The sequence below is a fragment of the Vicia villosa genome, unplaced genomic scaffold (genome assembly GCF_029867415.1).
Source record: "Vicia villosa cultivar HV-30 ecotype Madison, WI unplaced genomic scaffold, Vvil1.0 ctg.002032F_1_1, whole genome shotgun sequence".
NCBI classification, from domain to species: domain Eukaryota; kingdom Viridiplantae; phylum Streptophyta; class Magnoliopsida; order Fabales; family Fabaceae; genus Vicia; species Vicia villosa.
The window spans coordinates 4,821-14,411 of NW_026705820.1; positions in this window are offsets into that span (position 1 = coordinate 4,821).

Sequence of the window (9,591 nt, forward strand, 5' to 3'; positions counted from 1 at the left end):
CAATTCACTCAGACGCACCGTCAGCAGCTCAAACAGTCAATAGACGACCCGTTTGACCAAACAAGTCAACAGACAGTCAAAAATGAAATTTTTTGTCAAAATCCATATTTTGTCAAAGGATTCATCATTTGATCATTGGATGATCATAATTCATCAAGGAAAGATCAAAAATCAACAAAACCCTAAGATTCAAAATTAGGGTTTTTACCTGAAAAGTCAACTCAACTTTGACTGGTCATAACTCTCTCATCCTTCATCCAAAAAATTCAAACCAAAGCTCATTTTGAAGGAAATTCAATTATCTTTCAAATGCAATTGATCCCATGGTCATTGCATTCACCATTTGAAAAATATGATCAAAGACATTACAGGTCATTTTCAAAGTCAACAAAAAGACACTTTTTTCAAAAGGACACACAAGGAGCATCAAAAATCATTTTGACATGAGACCAAAGGCATTGGTTAGAGGACTCTTTGAGGTTTCCAAAAAGTCCAAGATCTCCTTCATATGACAAAAAATTGAGGGATTTACACCTTGTTGAAGTTGGCTAAATTTTGGAAAATGCATAAAACCAACATTGCTCAAAAATGCATTTTTTCCAAATGGGGCCAAGTTTTCATGGTTCAAACATGTATGCCATGTTATTATGGGCCTCCCACGACCAAGACAAGGCCCATACCATTTTTATTCATTTTTTACTTGATTTTATCTTATTTTAAGATTAAATTAAAAGGAAAAATGAATGGATAATGGTTAGCTTACAATCTAAGCATGACTCACCCAAGGAATCTTCATTTTTCTGCAGAGAATTGAAGAGCAAGGTAAGTGCATTGAAGAGAAGAAGACTTGGTCAATAATTCAAAGCTTTTTAATATAAAAAAATCAAGAATTCCACAAAGGCAACTAGATGCTTCTTAGCTTCAATTCTAAGCACTTCAATGCTTATAAATAGGCTAGCATACTTTAGTAACAAAGAGAGGACGAATTCAGTAGCATTCATAAGCACATAGCACTCTTGTAACAACTTGTAATTTTCAAAGAAACTTGAAATTCGAATTTTAAGTTTCAGTCAATTTCAATACAAAATAAACATTCAAACATCATCTCTGAGCTTCACTGAAACAATTCCAATCATTTCCAAGTCTTAAACCTCATTGAATCGAGCTATATAGGCCACGGTTTGTTCAAACTAAAACCAACTTATATCTCATAACACACGCATATTTAACAAGATGTAGATGCATAATTGTGTTTGGTTTGAAGCTCTGGTCGTTTCTGGAGCTTCAATTGGATTTTAATGGCTGTTTATAGCATATACCATTTTAGGGTTTTCTTAGCTCAAAATTAGGGTTCTTCATTAGGGCCTAAATTAAAGCAAATTAAGGGCATGGTTACATTCAGTGGAACAAGACGAGTTGAATGGTACCATCGCGCCTGATTTCTATGCCTGTTTACCCCTATTCGTTATTTTGCAGAATTAGGGTTCATCAATTATAGCGCTTTTGCATAAAAGCGCTGTTGAAAGTAGCGTCTGGAGGTTGAAGATGATGCGTGTCCTCCTCCTATTGGCTGGCACGCGCGCGCAGTTTTTTTAAATTTCCCACTAATCAAGTGTTTTGCAGGTACACTGAGTGCCATGCGCCTCAAAATCTGAACCATCTGATCCACTATCCATCCAATCCAACGCGCCAGATCATGCAGCTGCATCAAGTTCCTTCATTCAATTTCCACATCTGATCAGTATCCTTTTATTTTTTATTTCTATTTTAATTTCTTTGCAAAATTAATTAAAAATAGTTTTAAAAATCCAAAAAATACACAAAAAATATTTTTAGACTTCTAAAATAATGTTTTATTTTCTGAAATAAAAATATTTTATTTTTCTTCATAATTTCAATATTTTGCATAATTAATTAGTATATATTTATATATTTGCTTCTTAATTATTAAAACCAATCAAAAAAATCATAAAAAAATTGTTCTTAATGTTAAATATTGTTTATATATTATAAACTAATTTTGTACATATTTTGAATAATTTTCTCTTTAAGTTTTAATTATTTGCATAATTATGTTTTAATTAGCTTAATCAATTTCAAATCAATTTCAAAAATTCCAAAAAAAATTAGTTTTGTTTTAAAATTAATTAACAAATATTTTGTACATATTTTAAACTTAATTTCTAGGTTTAAATCTATTTTCATCTTTTTTTTTCCTTTTGATTTAATTAATCATACATTAATTATAATTAAAATAAATCATAAAAAATCCAAAAACATGCCTTTTATTTTTCTGCAATTTCAATTCCTAGATAAATGTATAGGATGTCAAAATCATGTAAATAGGCTAGTTTACATTTCCTGCACAATCGATGTAATAGCGTAGATTTACTTTCCGCACTTTACATTTCCGCATTTTAATTTCCAGCAAATATAAACTGCGTGTATGTCAAAGATAAAATTGAACCGTTAGATCACTAACTTCAAAGATAAAATATGTGAATACAAACACAATCACACTTGCACCTCTTAAGGTAATCCCTTCTCATTCTTTTCAAAATCAAAAAATCAAAATTCTACTGTTTCGAGTACAAAATCGAACCTTTTGTTTATATCCGGTGAAAGGATAGATTTTTAAAGGAAATGGGATAAAGACCTTACAACTCAGGGTAGACCTCCTAGTTTGCTTGCTCAAATCAAAACAAACAAAATTCTCATACACTGTTGTTTTTCAAAACAAAACTTTCCAAAAAGACAATACTTTGTATACATCCAAACACGGATCATTACAAAGTTAACGTTCTTTTCAAAACATCTTTCGAAAGATAAACAAGCATTTTGTATACATCCGCACACGGATCATTACAAAATTCAATTTACAAAGGTATTTGAAACCACATATGAGCATTCTAAAGCAATTGAAAAGTAATCGAAAAACAAGTGAGCTAAGCAAACTTAAGAGCCCATGGATAACCATGGATACAAAGGGTGGTAACACCTTCCCTTTGTATAACCTACCGCCTTACCCAGAATTTCTTAAAGGTCTTTTTTCTGTTTCTTTTATAAACCTTTCCTTAATTGGATAAAATAAAAGGTCGGTGGCGACTCTGTGAATTTTCAAAAATGCGAAAGCATTAAGCGATAAAAAAGAGTCAATTCACGTATCTCTCCCGAACAGAGGTATGGCCCGAATAAAAACGGAGGTCCACAATTCATTATTAAACATATTCTGCTACATAATTTCAAGTGTTAGCATCAAAAAGAATCTGCATAGTGTACAACTAATGATTAAAGGTCATCCCGATAGACGAAACTATCTCGGTAGCAACATCTCTTATAACTGACTCAGTTGATTAGAAGTCAATGAATACAAGGGGCATGACATGCTTCAACCAGTCAATCTGAGGCAATTAGGTCAAGATTCAGAGAATCACTCAGAAACGTCAAACAATCAGGGGCATGCACCCAAGTGGGTCTGAAGCTACTTCCCGACCAGTCATCATACTAAGTACTAGGGGCATGTCACCCATAGTACACACCTCATAAGGTCCTCGCGAGGCGAATCTCTTCAAATTCCCTAAATAGTTGGGGCAAAGCTATGCAAGGCATGTTCAACATTTCGATCCATACGCATTGGTGTTTTCTAATCAATAAAAATCCAGGAATGGTAGTTACTATAATACTGGGGGCACGTTCCAGACATCCATGCCTTCCCACAAAGCCGGTTTCACAGGATCATATCCCCACAGAGTAATCATTAAGAAGATACCTTCAAATGTTCTCGTCCCACAAAGACTTAGTTCCTCAATGGAGTTTTACATCTTCGACACTGTCGATTCCCTGACTCTTTTCTCTTCTCCAAACAAAGTTATTCATCTCTCTTATCCCCAGTCAGGGTACATTAAGATCAATCATTCAAATGGCTCTCATCCCCAAGCAGAAGCCAAAAATCCCCAGCTAAGTATCCTCGGGTTCTGTATTCCCCACAACAGTCAAGGATTTATTTTCCCCGCCAGACGCTGCTACAATCTTTTATCATTATTAACAAACATTTTGCATTCATACATCATACGCCTCATGGCACACACATAACATATATACGCCTCATGGCATATGCATACAATCTCATTCATTTCAAAAATAAACATTACAATACATGCATCATGACATTGCATAAAATTAATACTCCTTTTTCAGTCTATTCCTACAAACCAAATGAATAGTATCTTCTAGATACAGTGCAGAGATAATCAAGTCAACGACTTAATTCTGACGCTCATTCAAGACAGAGATTTAATTCTGATACTTATTTTGGATATCTTCCAAAGATAGTTCAGAGATAATCAAGACCAGGATTTAATTCTGATACTTAGTTTCAGGTATTCTCCAGAAATAGTTCAGAGATAATCAAGACAGAGATTTAATTTTGATACTTAGTTGCGGGTATTCTCCAGAGATAGTTCAGAAATGATCAAGACCAAGATTCAATTCTGATACTTATTTTGGATATCTTCCAAAGATAGTTCAGAGATAATAAAGACCAAGATTTAATTCTGATACTTAGTTCCGGGTATTCTCCAGAGATAGTTCAGAGATAATCAAGACAAAGATTTAATTCTGATACTGAGTTCCGGGTATTCTCCAGAGATAGTTCAGAGATAATCAAGACAGAGATTTAATTCTGATACTTAGTTCCAGGTATTCTCTAGAGATGGTTAAGAGATAATCAAGACAGAGATTTAATTTTGATACTTATTTCCGGGTATTCTCCAAAGATAGTTCAGAGATAATCAAGACAATGATTTAGTTCTGATACTTAGTTTCAGATATTCTCCATGAATAGTTCAGAGATAATCAAGAGACTTAGATCTAATTCTGTCACTACGAACGGTGCTGGTATGATCGACCTCCAACAAACACTTCTCAATACATCGAGCCCAGATGTAGCCTAACGTACGGCTCATTCTAGTACTTCTCAATATAAAGGATTCAGTCTAACGTACAACTCATCCTAGGATACCACTTAACGTACGGTGTATTCTGACCATTCTCAAAACAATGGACCTGGTCTAACGTACGAGCTATCCTTCAGCCTAACGCACAGCTTTCCCGACATTTATCAAATGCAAATCGGATCCGGTCTAACGTACGACCTATCTTTCAGCCTAACGTACGGCTTTTCCAGACATTTAACAATGCAAACTGGACCCAGTCTAGTGTATGACTCGTCCTAAGAGTATAGCTTAACGTACGGCTTACTTTAACACTCATCAATACAGTGGATTCAGTCTAACGTACGACTAATCCTAAGTATATCCTTCAGATACAGCCTAACGTACGACATATTCTGATTCTCAAGACTATCAAGCTGGATGGCATCTTTAAGCCCATCTCAATCAAGTCTCAATATCCTGGTGGCATCTTTAAGCCCATCCTCGACAACTTTCATCAATTTCCAGATGGCATCTTTAAGCCCATCTCCAGAAAAGGTCCCTACATCAGCAAGGGCAAATTTCTTGGTATTCTAGTGTTCAATCATCTTCTACCTTCAGATACCGATTGGCATACAAACCACTCTACATCTTCAGGTTTAAGAAGATTGAACAGGGGCAACTGTCATACCCCAAAATTTGCCCGTCATATTTATTCATATTTCAATCCATCTGACTTTCAAATGCTCAAAGATACACAAGAAGGAAGCATGCAGTCTCTCTCCTAAACAACAACCCTCCAACTAGGGTTTTGCCTTTCTTAAAGAAAATTCAGGTTCTGATACCTCCAATGGATTCCATGGCCTCTCATATGATTCAAATAATCCTCATGCCAAGTACAAGCTTCAATTCCAAGGATTGCCCAGTCAATTGCTCAGAAAGTCAACAGTCTACTAGTATGACCTAAAAGTCAACTAAGGTCAAAGTACAGTCAAAATTCCTGATTTTTGGTCAACATCCTTATTTTGAAGTATCATTCATCATTTTATCAAGGATTGATCATGATTCATCAAGGAAAGTTCAGAAATCAACAAAACCTAAAAGTTTCTAAATTAGGGTTTCATTAGAGAAAGTCAACTGAACTTTGACCAGCCATAACTTTCACATGGAACATCATAAATTTCCCATCCAAAGCTCATTTTGAAGGAAATTGAATTCTCTAAAACTTTGTCTCTCACAAGCCAAGTCTAAAAATGCTTCGTTTGAGAGATATGAATCAAAAGATTATAGGTCCTTTTTGAAAGTCAACCAAAAGCAGTTTTTTGTCAAAGCCCATATCATCAAGATAAATTCTTCAAATGGAAACAATCTTCCAAATTGACTTGTAGAGGATATCTTGAGGTTTCCAAAAAGTCCTAGAACTCTTCCATATCTTAAAAATTGAGAGAGATATGCCTTGTCAAAGTTGGACAATTTTAAAGGCAAAAATGTGAAAGAAAAGGCCTCGAAATGGATTTCTTTGCAAAGAGGCCCAATCTTTTTGGACCCAATCTTGATCCTCAAGTTATCTAAAGCATCAAGTCCAATCCCCACGAATTATTGAATAATATTTGATTTGATTTGAATTTTTTCCATTTAAAAGGTGATTAAAATCAAATAATCAAGAGATTTTGGAAGGGATATGATTTGGCTTTAATTTCCAAACAAATCCAATCAAATACTCATCATATTTCACATTCAATTTCGTGAAAACTGGAATTGGGATGATTGAGTCAATATTGGATCAAAATTAGAAAGTTTCATGAATCATATTTTCCAAATTTCCAATCATTGATTCAAGTGGATTCAATTCAAATTTCTTGACCTAATTGGATCCCCTATATATGCACAAGCACTGCAGACCAAAGGACACGAAAAAGCTGGCCTGAAGAACCCTAAAGAAGTCATCCAAAAATTCCAAGTTTTAGGGCACATTCAAAATCAATCTCCCGGCCATTTTCAGTCCATCCTAAGGATCAATTCATCTCCCTGAGCCTTCCAGCAATCGATCCAAATCTTTACACAAGCCAAGGCGTGCCCAAAACCACCTCTACAAAGTTGCACCATTGGTAAAAGTTCTTGAATCTCAAATCTTTGTTTTACACCGAATAAATGTTATTTATGTATTTGTTCATGTTCATATTAATGTTTGGGGATGTTTGGAACAATCGTTTGTAAGCTTCAACGTCTAAATCGAAAACCACCATGATTAGGGTTTCGGAACTACTTACTTCGTGTAGCCTGTTACAAGCGTTCTCAGGATAAATAAATAGTACCATCAGACTCGCAGAGTTCTAATTAGTGGACTAGGGTTCTTTTTGCACTTGTTTCCGTTCAGTTTTGTAGGTTCCATAATCAAGCTCGCCGGAGAGGATGGAAGAAACCACTACCGGTGGTGGTTTGAAATCTCCAGGAACCGGTCAACGGACGTGTGGCGTTTTCATGGCATGCCATTGGCCAGTCTGAAATATGAGTCACATCTCTCTTCACTTGATTGGCCCATTTAAAAATCGTGGGGCCCCTTTGACTTTGTGTGTTTGAATTTCAGGTTTTGATCATTCTTTATATTTATTAGTCTGAAACTATTTTTTAACAACTAACTAACAAAGCAGGGTTGGAGAAAGATGAGTTTGTGTAATTCTTAAAACCTGGGTTCGATACCCAAGTGAAGCGTTTTGATTCTTTTCTTTTTTTTCATAGCTTTCCTCAGACTCCAACGCGCTCCCTTCCATGACTTCCATCACGCGCCTTCAACATAAGGCCATTAGATCTTGTTCTCTTCAGATCCAAGGGCCCCAGATGCACAGGCTCACCATGGTCTCTCCAGACCTGCCACATAGAATCAGAGCTAAGTTTTTTTTAATTTTTTTTACTTTTAATCACATAAATGCTTTTTTGTTTATTTATTTTTTCTTACTTCTATTATAATTACTTTTTACCTATTTCAACAAATTAGTTTTTTTTATACAATAAATTTAAATTATTTATTTTTGTTGAAAACTCGATTTGTCATAATTATATTAATATTTGTTTATATATTCAAATTTCAATTTTGTTTTCACATATACTTTTAATCAATTAAATAGTTAGGATTTAATCCAATAATTATTTAATTGTTATATTTAATCGAACTCTCGATTTTCTTGACCTTTAATGTTGTTTAAAATTGTTAATTTTTTATACCTTATGGTTTTAGCCCTGATTTATTCCGATAAATTAGGGTTGTCAATCTTTAATGCACTAACATTTCTCTTCTTTGTGCCAAATTTTCAGGGTTAATCAAAAATCCTTCAGCCACGCGCCATACCAGATCGAAAAGCTAAGTCTTTAAATTTTTTATTTAATTTAATATCATTTTACTTTTATTTTTGCCTTATGGATTAAATTAGGGTTTGCTTCAACCGCTAATGAGTTTGTAATACACCCAACCTTTTTATTTTCAATTTAATTTTCAGAATTGATTGAGGGTTCGAGGAAGATCAAGGCATTCAATGATTTTGATTAATTATTGCTCCCTCTTATTTTCTGCCTTTATTTCCCCTTCCCCGCAGATGTTTATTGTAATAGCGTAGGACTATTAAACTATTTTACTTTTTTGCTGTGGTTAGTGTAGCGGGGAAAATCTGAGATCAAAGTCATGGAATTGACTCGACTCAATATTTCGTTTGAAATCGCCACCGCGCTTTATTGTTTCCAAATGAAAAGGGAAAAGAACTTAAAACCCAAAGTTTGTTTTTTAAAACAAAAAGAGAACTCAGGTTCGGGTGTTGATTATACAAGGGGAAGGTTTTAAGCAACCCTCATATCTGTGGTACTCCACAGGAACCTTTTTGAAAATTTGTGTCGTGTGTGCTAAAAAATGGTTTGTTTTATTTTTAAAATAAGCTCGGCAAAGCGTTAAGCTTTGTGCCTACATACCTCCTCGGTGCAATGGAGAAGTCAGAGCTAATGTAGTTCCGCTTAAAGGGAAAACATTTTTAAAAAAAAACGAATAAACACTTTATCGTCGTCGGAGAGAAATACTCAGCCATTGATCTTGAGCATGAGAACAAACGAGTTCTTTGCATCGCAAATGAAAGAAGGGCTCCAACTCGGATAAAATTAACGAGTATGCCGCTAGCTCTCTCACGCGGAAAAGATCTCATTATATCAATCAATTTCAAAATTGTGGGGTATAACCACTCGTTTCGACAATTAACAGTGTCTAAACTTTTTGAAGAAAAGGCCATTGAAGGCAAAAGATATTTTAAAAAAGGTTTTGAAAGGGATTTTACAAACATAAGAATATTTTGGAAAAAGGGAGAAGATTTTGAAAATTTAATAATGGGAGGAGATGAAGAGGCTATCCTATTGCGTAAAATAAAAGCTAAGGAAAAGAACGGTCTAACCAAAATAAGAAGCCAACACTTGTCATTGTGAGTCAAGGTAGATTTCCCATCCATTGGACTTATCAATACCAAACCGAAACATTACCACTTGGGGATCCGGATGAAATTATTATCTTAGCACCACTTTGCATTAAGCACATTAAAATTCTGACGAAAATCGGGCAGAGTAACGGCTGTTTTTCGGGTAAAATCCTTATCTCAATGCCTTGGAATTAACCATCAAGGACTTTCAA